Consider the following 11825-nt stretch of genomic DNA (forward strand, 5'->3'; position numbering starts at 1 on the left):
GAAAGCAAATATAATAAAATTTTTGTGTGCAATACAATAATTTGTGTGTAGTGTAACAGATGACCAGGAGACCAGGAGACCAGGCTAGCCAAAACCTTAGATCAATGATTTGCACCTTGCCAGTAAGTATGCAGAAGCATCTAAAAATAATTAAAATAGTTCATAATACAGTCACATGTGTTGTCCTCTTTGTTTTTGTTGCATTGTTGTAAATTTTTTTATATTGCATTAATTCCAATTGTGGCCATTTTACAATTCTCTTGTTATAGTAAGAAGGAATAAATCCTTAATTATCAAAGGCCCTGTCTGTCTGGGGAAACAGGATAAGATCTGGTTACTTTGAAGTGCAGAGTACCCTTTGAACTCAGATGGAAGATCCTGGTTTTCAAAGTGCTACTTCCCCTATATTGTCATATGGGGTAAGGAGAGGGGATGGTTTTGCCTTCTATTTAAACCTGTATTTTTGTATTCTGGGCCCTCTTTTATGAGGCTCATCTGATGAATGCTGAAGGGTTCTGTAAGGTCAAACCTACAGTATTATTTTGTTTGAAGATTTGTCCGTGTAGTTCGTATTTGTGGTTACGTTCTGTACTGTTTATCATAGTTTTTTTCTCTGTTCTGGAATTAAACTGTTTTTATAGAAAATTACATCAAGAGGACTGGAATTATTATTTTTGAGAAATAAATGAACCTTGATTTCTTACATTGTCAAATCTAAGTTGACGTTGTATTTTTTCAGCTAGTCAGATTAGCCAGTCACAGTTTCTCTAAGCCAGTCATAAACCTAAATTCACCTGACTCTGGGATTTATAACTGAGGATGTAGTAACTCAAAGTCTTTATAGGTTGATGGATTATTTTCAGTTCAAATCAAAAAATCAAATGTATATATTACAAATGGATTTATATTTTATACAGGAAGTGGAAATGAAAACTACCACACATTGTAGCAAGTACATGCCTCAAGCCTGCCCTGAAGGGACCACCCTTTTAAGGGGCAAGGGAAAAGTTAATTATCCATCTTTATCCACTGAACTGGATTCAAACCCAAGCTTCCAAAGGTCTAAGGCAAATGGACTTCCTCACGCCACCTCCTATGTATTCTACAATTTTATGTAATGCGATCAATGAAAGACCATAAACCAGGGTCAGAAACAAAGCCAGTACAAGTAAAAAAATCCACTAACTTCCAGAGGTAACCCCAATTAGATTGCAATGCTGGTCAGACAAGCTTAATATGGTTAACCTATAGGACAAGCTGAATATTGTTAACCTGTAAGTCAAGTTTCCATCCAATGACATGCTGCAGCTGTCATTGTGCAAGAAGGCAATTTCCTACATAAGGGCACAAATAATTGAGTAAATATTGGGTATGCCAAACCAAATGAACTAGGATATATCTTTACTCCCTGATCTACAGCAAATCAAAGACTAGCTTGGGGATTTGTTTTCTGTGGAATGTACAAATAGCTTGTGTTCTGTGGGAGCAAGGGAAATTGCAAACATCTGCTTATGGTCACCTTGGTCAGTCAAGACAGGACCAATTTTACTTCAAGGTCTTTACATTTTCTAGAGGGATATGTAACAGCCCTTGGAGGAATGAAACAAAGTCTGTTCACCATCTGTAAAATCCACTGACTTGGTATTTTTTGGATAATATTTGAAATATTAGGCTTCAAATCCATCAAGGCTTCAAATAATTCATAGCAGGGGAACTGTTGACTACTGTATGCTGCTACTATTATGACAACTATTAATTCAGAAAGGAGACAACCACCAATGGAATGAAATTAACGGTTTATTGAATTGACAGATAAACATGCCCGTAAATTATTACATTATTTGAATTTGGCCCATGGCCGTGCCCATTGGAGCTCGTTAGCCACCCATACAGTGGTGAAACTATAATAAATTAATATATGAATTAGATGAAAACTAATGCCAGCAGGTAGGACAAGTGGCTTCCTTCAAAAAGGACAAGACCTCCTAAGCCTTTGCCACCTCGCAAAATTAAACCACCCGGTGCTCAGGTAAGGAAAAAAAAAAACCCGGCTCATCTACAAGGTGACAGGAGGAAACAGAGAATCCATGGCCTTCCTGTAGGCCCCACAAATAGATCATCTTAAATGATCTTTTACAATTAACACAAATGTTTTTTGCACAGTTAATCTGTCATTTACATTTTCGGAAGTTCCTGAGGTCCATCTCCCCAGTGCCTTGATTAAATGTGGAGAACATTCTGTAAGCTGCAGAAGTAGCAGTGATGATTCTAAAACAAATGTCTAGGGTAGTTGCCTGGAAGGAATCCAGCATGGAGTAAATCCAGCACAGAGAAGATATAAGCGATATAATTAATGAATCAAGTGCTGGGGATCATTGTTCTCTCCAGGAATACACAGGATAATATGGATGTACTCTATAAAACACAGAAACAAATTGAACCAGCTGCTATTACTGTTATTAAAATACAGGTGTGCCTAATAAATAACACAGAAGCAACAAAGTATGACGAGATGGCCAATGCACAGTTCTGAAATCAATGCAAAATCATCCCAGCATCCATCATCACAAAACATACTGTCAGGAATTTTTTTTTTTATATACTCATAAAATCAAGCAAGATGTTCAAAACTCCTGTAAGTTGTTTTGTTCATGCATTGGGCATGCTATATGTCCAGACAACTTTTTAATCATCAAAAAATGACACAGACTCATTTAATTTGAAGTTTTAGTGAATCAGAGCTGTAGTAGTGCTCTTTTCGGTTTATTAAATACTTTAAAAATTGATCAAGTGGTTGCAAGCCACTTTGGATCCCTGCTAATAAGTAGTCTGGGCGTTTCCAGTGCCTTTACAGTTTAACAGCATTGGAACTTCAATACAGTAATACAAATATGGTTATCATATGCTTAGCCTTTAGGCTATAAAATACCCACAGCTATGTTCTGGAACATTCAATATATTACTCTCTACAGCTAAAATATAAATCCTATACCTTATAGCAATGCATCAATATAAATGAGATATTAAATTCAAATATATGCTTACCTTCCAGTATATGGAAATGTAGTGTAGGATATATTGAAAAATAAGAACTGTCTTCAAAAGGCAGAGACTTGACTTCAACCAAACAACAATTGTTTTTTCAGAGATCTTCAGAGCATGGAGCACGAGTGATATCAAATAGGGTCTTGCTCTGGGCTTATATAGGATTTTCCCTCCATTGAATACATCAAAAGTCCTAAGTAATCTAATCATCAATTGGCCTAGACATTTCTATCTTTAAGTTAATGTTACATTTTATAAGGATCTGGTCAACTCCTTTTTCAAAACTGATTGGATATAACTTGAGTTTATAAAAAAAAATATTGGAACATGATTTCATCGCTCTCTTTTTCCAACTCCTTGTTTTTCTAAAGAGTCAGGTGAGCCAAAGTTCACAGAATCCTTGCAATAATAATAATACAAGTATATGTGTATATACTGTCTGAGAGAAGTTTTTAATATACACCAGCTCTATTTGATTATATTAAGTTGGTTCAAAAATATATTTCCCTCTATTATGTTACCTTTTCAGTGTGTTGTCTATGGGCCAGTTTAACGGCATATACTAATGTGTGTTAACAAAGTATGGGACAAAGACTGTAAGGGTTTATCACAAGCCTTTGAATAAGCATGCAGCGGTCAGTTCAGTTATTTTCATTTATATTTTTAAACTATAATGAACATGTTAAGTATAATAGCCTTATTTAACTGTGCCATTGTCGGACTATGCCAGACCTTTCTCTGTTTCTAAAAGTTGCCTGCTCAAGCAAGATTCAGACATCCTGTTTTCTTGCCAAGACTTGTTTTGATTAATATGAAACACCATTGTAAGCATTTCTCCAAATTCGCCGCATGAAGTCAGTTTTCTCCCAAAGAAAGTTGCTACTTATTTGATAAGCACTGATACTGGACACAACTCCTCTATTCGCGGAATGCTCAGTACAACTGCTAGGTTTTCTTATCATAGAAAGACCTTGGATTCAAAACTGCAGACTATAGGTAAATCTCACCGTGACTGCCAAAAAGAACTTCATTATCTAGCACCGCTCTGCTTGCAAGCAGATAAGGGCAATGCTAGTTTTCTGTAGGCTTTTTGCGTACTAAAATTATTGAATACAGTTTACACTTTATTTATCTAATATTCCAACCTAACAGTTACTGTACTTTTTTTTTATTGCAGTAAAACCTTTATATAAACTAAACATATATATTCTTTAATTTAATTGGATATTGTAATGTCTAAAAGATTTTTTGTTTAGTTGGAGAAATAAAATTAACTAGTTCTTAAATGGATTAAATTAAATGCTTTTACAGTCTTTCTATTACAGTGGGGCCTTAAACAAGCAAAAACACTTGTTAGTTTAAATATTATGTTTCTTATTACATCAAAATACTTAAAACATATTAGTTCTCTTCAGAGAGTTTTGTCACTCTGTTATTAGATCAGAATATTTTTTTTTAATTTAAAACCTCTATGCTTAGTAACAACACAATCAAATAAAATCAAATAGATCTTTTTAGTTTCAAATGTCGTTCTGTCTAAAAAAGGTTACCCTTTTATTCTTGCTAATAAGGTTACAGGCTTCCATGCACAATCGTCTGACCGGCTTCCAAGAGTCTATGTGCACTAATAACAAAGGCACATAGACAAGCTTTTTTTCTAACATTAACATTTGTTCAGTTTTATTAGTTCAAATCTGTAACCTGTTCATAATTTGCTGCAATATTATTTATGCTGGTTTTATATTCTTTAAAACACAGTAGAAGTATTACAATATTCTGATAGTGTCAGTTATGACGAACGATAAGGGTCGTAGATGAAAGAGGGTATTTATATGTGTAGCAGGGGGAGATCTGTGCTGACTCTGCTGGCGTGTTCACAGGGCTGCAGGAAGAGGGCGGCAGTCGTCCAACAACCATCTGTGAGTCATGGCAGTGACACAGGGAGGTGGGAAAGTGGGTGTGTGGACTTTCCCCTTCTCTGAATGGCTGAGAGGCGAGTCTTGGGAGATTGTTGGCCCTATAAAATAATGCTCCGCTGTTTCCTCAGGTCTGCCCACTTAGACGCGTCGAGAGTGCAGAAGCTCTGTTCCAGGACCGGGAATCAGCCGGGAGAAAAAGAAAGAGTTTCACAGCGAGACAGTGAGAGCGGGGAACCCTTGGGCAGTCCCCGAAGTATTGTAACAGAGCAGGCTAGTTAGCCGGCAGTGTAGGATGGTGATCCGGATCGCACAGGTAGTGGCGACTGGGATATAGCTGTCAGGTGCAGCACCTTTTTTCTTTGTAGTTTTGTTACTGTTTTATTTTCCCTGTTTCTTTGTGCCTTCTGTTTTGAATTATTGTGTCGAAGCACCTGCAAGGGCGCCGGTATTGTGTACCATTGTTTGGTATTCCTGTGGCTCTGTTTACCATCGTTGGTAAGCGGACCAAATCCACCTGTCTGTCTCCTGTGTCAGTGAATTACCCACCACCCTTCCACAATATGGTTTGCTGATTACGTGTGAAATAAACTTACTTTTCAATATTATTATTATTATTATTATTATTATTATTATTATTATTATTATTATTATTAAGGTCTAGATAATTTTGAATGTCTTTTGCTGTTGCAACAGTGTTTGCCACTCCTCCTATTTTTGTGTCATCTGCAAATTTAACAAGTTTGCTTACTAAAGCAGTATATAAGTAATTAATCTAGATTAGGAATAAAAGATGACATAATATTGATCCGTGTGGTACACCACTGGTTAACTCGCTCCATTTTGATTCAATTTTAAGGTTTCTCCTCTAATCAGTACTTTCTGTTTTCTACATATTAAACACTCCCTAAACCATGTGCATGCATTTCCTTGAATACCTGCTGCGTTCAGTTTGAGAATTAATCTTTTATGTGGGACTTTGTCAAAAGCTTTCTGGAAATCTAAATAAACCATGGCATATGCTTTGCAATTATCCATTGTCGATGTTGCATCCTCAAAAAAATCAAGCAGGTTAGTTAGACACGATCTCCCTTTCCTAAAACCATGTTGACTGTCTCCCAGGATACTGTTACCATATGGGTAATTTTCCACTTTGGATCTTATTATAATTTCCATAAGTTTACATATAATAGAAGTCAGGCTTATTGGTCTGTGGTTACCTGGTTCAGTTTTGTTTCCCTTTTTGTGGATCAGTATTACGTTTGCAATTCTCCAGTCTGTCAGTACAACCCCTGTGTCAAGAGACTGTTGAATGGCCTTGGTTAGTAGTATGTAAATAACTTGTTTCATTTCTTTGAGTACTATTGAAAGGATCTCATCTGGCCCAGGGGATTTGTTTGTTTTAAGAGCTCTTAGTCCCTTTAACACTGCCTCAGTTATCCATCCATCCATTATCATTAACCGCTTAATCCTTTATCCTCTGCACTTTCTAAGGAGTTACAAGCTAGTTTTGCATTTGACCTGAAAAAGGAGAGGTCAAATGTCACGGTCAAGGCAATTTTTGAATGGAGCACATGTGGTTTATATGTATGTTCCATAGTAACCATTACACTATCAGCACTCTGTAAGAAGTTGTAAGATAGTTTTGCATTTGACCTTAAGAAGAGGCCAAAGTCACAGTCAAGGTAATTTTTGAATAGAGCATATATAGGTTCATATATGTGTTCTATAGTAACTATTACCCTATCTGTACTCTGTAAGGAGTTATACGCTAGTTTTGCATTTGACCTTAAGGAGAGGTCAGTGGTCACAGTCAAGTTAATTTCTGAATAGAGCATATATGAGTTAATTTGTGTATTATATAGTAACTATGAAACTGTCTAAACTCTCAAAGGAGTTCTAAACAACTTTTGCATTTGCGCTTTAGCAAGGTAATTATATGGAATTTTACCATAGCTGAAATTTGATTGGCTCACGGCGGCCATTTTTTTTTTTATGTAATGAGTTGCAGTGCACAAACTTCATCGAAAACATCCCCTAAGGCTATGTATGCAAAGTTGTTGAGATGTTATGTCCATTTATTCAGCGCCTGTCAGGCATGTCAGGTCCAATTTATTTTCACACGTGCTGTTTATTTTACATGCGCTGCTTAAAAGTATTTTTTTCACAGTAAAACAGGTTTAAAAGGCACAGCGTATCAAAAGGACATTCAGTACTGCATCTCCAGCCCCACCCCACTCCTTGTTCGTTGTATTTTTCACATACCTTTTCATAGTCGTGCATACTGATAAATCATCTCCTGATCACACGTTTTACCACCAAACTCCTCAATAATGCGATCCAAGTCATTATTTTATTACTATGATCTCAAAAATCTCTGCAAATGTCTGTGATATTCTTTGAGCGCTGGATACGGAAGCAGATATCTTCTTTGTTTGTGTCCGTGTTATCTCTGTGGTGCAGGGGCTCTGTGTATTGTTCAGATCTACCTCTTTCTTTTTGGCTTCTCTCGGATCTTATCAGTCTCACTCGGCCATTGAAAGGTTTTCTTGTTTTTTTTCAGTAGAAAAAACTACTAGAGACCTGAGCTTGATATCTTTTTGATGATGTCGGACGGGGTCCGACATTGGACTGGAAAGGGAAAATTGTAATGTCAGACCTGGTCTGACATAGGACCGCAAAGGGTTAATATAAAGTGTTACCGGCATCTCACTGAAACTACTAGAGGACTGAACGCATAGTGATGATGGGAGGAATTTCAAATGACACAGAGGAAGTAAGGGGAAAGAAGCTGCCACGGATGCTGAAGCCGTATCTGTATCAGGTGAGTTTGTGTATTTGTTATATGCGAGGCACACATTTTGATATATATGAGGCACACAGTCCGTTTTCATCCTTTTGGAACTCACAAGATGTTTTTGCTAGTTGTCAGACACCCTCACATCCAAGTTGTGCCAGATTTAGTTGAACATCAAACCAGACTTTATGCATCAAGCCAACTGCCAGTTGCCTCACTTTCCTGCAGACCCTTAAAATCCAGGCCAGTAATTCGGGGGACGATGTCTGGCCTGGACTTTACTGCTTTTCTAAAAGTTTTCCTGACTGACAGGAATACGTTCTTGTTGGTTTTAAAGTTGCTGTCAGCAGAGATGTTGAAACTTCTACTGTTAAAATATCTATAGTCCAGTTCAGCGTTATAAAACTGGAGACTGAATATTGGTCCCCAGTTGAACTTCTTGCACTGGCATAAAATTCCCTTAATGTTGTTGAGATTTTTTTTGACCAATTTCCTTAAAATGAATGTCCATATTTTTTTCTTTAAACGGGTCTTTAAGTACATTAACAGCCCATGCTGTAGTTTGTTTTTTAGTGTTTGTTTTTTTTTTCCTTCTATTTCATTTAGCTTTTTCTCATCTACTGTTATGTGTCTACTCTTGACAGTTGTTGGTGCACTTATTTTATTTGTTTTTTGTTTTTTTTTCAGGTGGACAGCTGTCTTCAGTCAGAAAGTTGGTATTGTACCAGTTATCTGCAGTTTCATCCTCAAATATATTAAAGGAAACAGGTAGAATATCACTCATTTTTGGCAGTGGTTTTGTAACTAACTACAAATAAAATGGCAGGTTGTCATGGAATTTAGAATGCAGTTATTCCGGAAGCGGCTCATTAGTATGCAAGCCATGCTATATGCTATATATGCGTATTAGATTAGATTTCTAACCATTTTGTGTTGGGTCACAAAAGGGGGAAGGTCGTATGTTTTGTTAAAAACATGTGTGAGTTATTTTTGCTACTTTTTGCATGTATCTAGTCCTCTGAGGGAAAGGCACACATTACTGAAGGTGTTACAAGCTGCTCTGGTTTTTTTGACATGAACAGCCACAGTAAAATGTACTACCTAAAAACACTATGTACATGTTAAGAACCCAAAACTAAACAAGTTATAGTACAGATATGTAATAGGGTGATAATGGACAGATGGAAAAGGAATTACACTGATAATAGACATATTAATCCAAATGACGATAAATAGGAAAAAGCCTACAATAAGACCATTCAGACCAATAAAAATAAAGAAAATTGTTCCTTTTGTCTGATTACAAATGATATATGCAATGGCAGATTTAATCGTTTCAAGTGTTATTTTAATATTGTCGAAGTATACTGTAATTGGACGAGTGTCTTATTGGCAGTGGTAATAATACATTGGTATTTTATGATTCTCTTTGGGCAATTCTCATTTTATCTACTACTTAATTACTTTGGGAATTATTCTCATTTATAGTAATCAACAAAATTACATTTTTCTAATTAGGTAACATGTTTGTATTGCCCCAGTTCCTCTGTGAACACATTTTCACAGTTACAGTATGTATTCAATTTGGCCTCAGTTTTAATAATCTGTAATTTTATAAGGCAATATTTATCCCGGATGCCCTAAATATTTAGAGAATAATTTCTATTTGACAATAGTGCTCCAAGGAACAAGTCAATATTTATTAGGCTGCTGAAGATCCAGGATTCCCATTAACATAGCAGTTTTGAACACAAGCAACTTGTGTTCTTTGACTATGTGTCTGGTAGCCTTTTATCCCAGATATATAATAAAAACTATGTATTCTGGAAAGGTTTACAGTTCTTTTCAGATTATGCCAGTGTGTCTGTGCAAGATACTAAGATAATTACATTTTGTACAGACAGTTCTTTTTCTCATTTTTCATTTAAACTAAAAGCCTGCTGTTTGTGTGTGATATGTTCCCTGTGAAATTAATGATCCTGCATGGTGATGAGCATAAGCCATTATATTGTAGAAGAGTCTGCACATGTACTGAGTGTATGTATATTATTACCTTAAATATTGTGAGTTGTCTTCTTGCATAGTTGCATGATCAGTTATTTGCTAATTGAATAATGTTACTCTTACCATGTTCTTTGTGAATTAATCTACTCCAGGAAACATGCATGAACTATTTTGAGAACAAACCCAGCATACATAAAGAAATGCTAGACAAGCAAGCTAGCAATGAAGAATTGTGACTCGCAAAAATTTGTACTTTTGCACAAAAATTTATATTTTCCAACACGGCACAAAACAGTTAATAGCAGTTTTTTGCTCAATTCACAAATGTGTTTGTGCCTCGCAAAACCACCTGCGCATGCATTACCAATATAGCAGAAATGCACAAGAGCAACGCATGAATTAGAATTAGAATACTACATGACAATGGACTGTTAACAATACCCTGCCAAGCAGCTATCATAGGTGTACAGCACATACCAATATTCCTCAGACGAGTCAACACTCAAATGTAACCTACACATGGAATGCAGAATCAAAGCTCAACACACATTGTAGGATTGGCACCCCCAAAGTTGCATGCCCACCCCCACAAATATATAAATAAGTTACTAAATGGAGAAATGAAACAATGGACCACAGGACAGTATAGGCTATTCAACATATAACTTAAATAAAAATATCTCTGTAGCATCAAACTCCACTCTTTATTTTACAGAAACACGCCTGTCAGCCGGTGTTCTGAGTAGCTCCGACCCATGCTCCTTTTACTATACATAAAAATATTTACAGAAATGTGGACTGTAAAACAAACCCAAAACACTACTCTATTCAGAAGTCCCAAAGACAGGAATCTCAGCATGGAGCAGGCCAAGAACGCTGCTTGTGGATACAGTCTGCACATGTGCATCCCTTACTCATACTCCTGCTGAAAGCCCCTTCCAACTGCCCCTCACTCACCACTCACCCTGCTCCTACCACACCTGTATGGCATAGTCAATAGCATGGAATGCAGATGGTGGGTGTCAAAGTATGCTTCTAATATCAATGAGAAATATATAACAATACTTAAAAAAAAAAAAGTCAGCTGTGTCCTTATACCTCAGTGTGGAACTACCAGTTGAGTGGCATGAAAAGGAAAGGGAGCTTTGGGAGAATGCAACGACAGGGATATTGCTGAGCACAGAGTACTTAGCTAAACGCATGCAATGGAAACATTACCCGCATTGCAAGCCTGTCATGCTAATCGCATCCATTTTCATTAAAATTTGGACTTTATTGTAATTCAAACAAGTTTGTGTTAAGCATATGAAATGTGTGCACATGCATACATTTGTATCTAATGTTTATCATTATCACAGGCATTAGCATGGCTAATAAGCTAAATATTTAAAGGGCCATCACAGATTCTACAGAATTCAAGCAGATGTATCTATGCTGCGCTCTGAGTTTATGATTTCTCTACTTCTGTCTCTCCATAATTTTGACAGGTGTCACACAAATATGAGTACATGTTACTATTCTAATTCATTTACATTTTTTGACTCTCTTGTTTTCTGTTATAGTACCATTCAGTATTAGTCATGATCCCTCTTATCAAACCGCTATTGCTCCTTGACTGGACTGATCAGATTTTTGTAATGTGTTTTTTAGTAAGAACTGTAAGTCGCCCTGGATAAGAAATATGAAAATACAATCTGTACATACATTAACAACAACAACAATACTAACTATATATAGTTAGTATTGTTATATTCTATATATAGTTAGTATTGTTATATTGGACAAACCTGGGGGGCAATTCAACTTAAATAAAATGGACTGAACGCTCAGTGGAATAAGAAAGGAGCACCTTTCATACATTACAAATTTACCAATACAGTAATCAGTAGCCTTGCCTACTACTATAGGAGCAATGCCTTTGATATTGAAACCTATGTGAATGCAAGGTAAGGAGGTGATCAATCTAGGGTTGATATACTGCTGTATGTGTATTAAAGTAAAAAGTTCCTTTATTATACAGGTAGTTGTTTAGTATCTGCCGGCTTGGTCTATGTTACACATCG

The sequence above is a fragment of the Polyodon spathula genome, chromosome 1 (genome assembly GCF_017654505.1).
Source record: "Polyodon spathula isolate WHYD16114869_AA chromosome 1, ASM1765450v1, whole genome shotgun sequence".
Lineage (NCBI taxonomy): Eukaryota > Metazoa > Chordata > Actinopteri > Acipenseriformes > Polyodontidae > Polyodon > Polyodon spathula.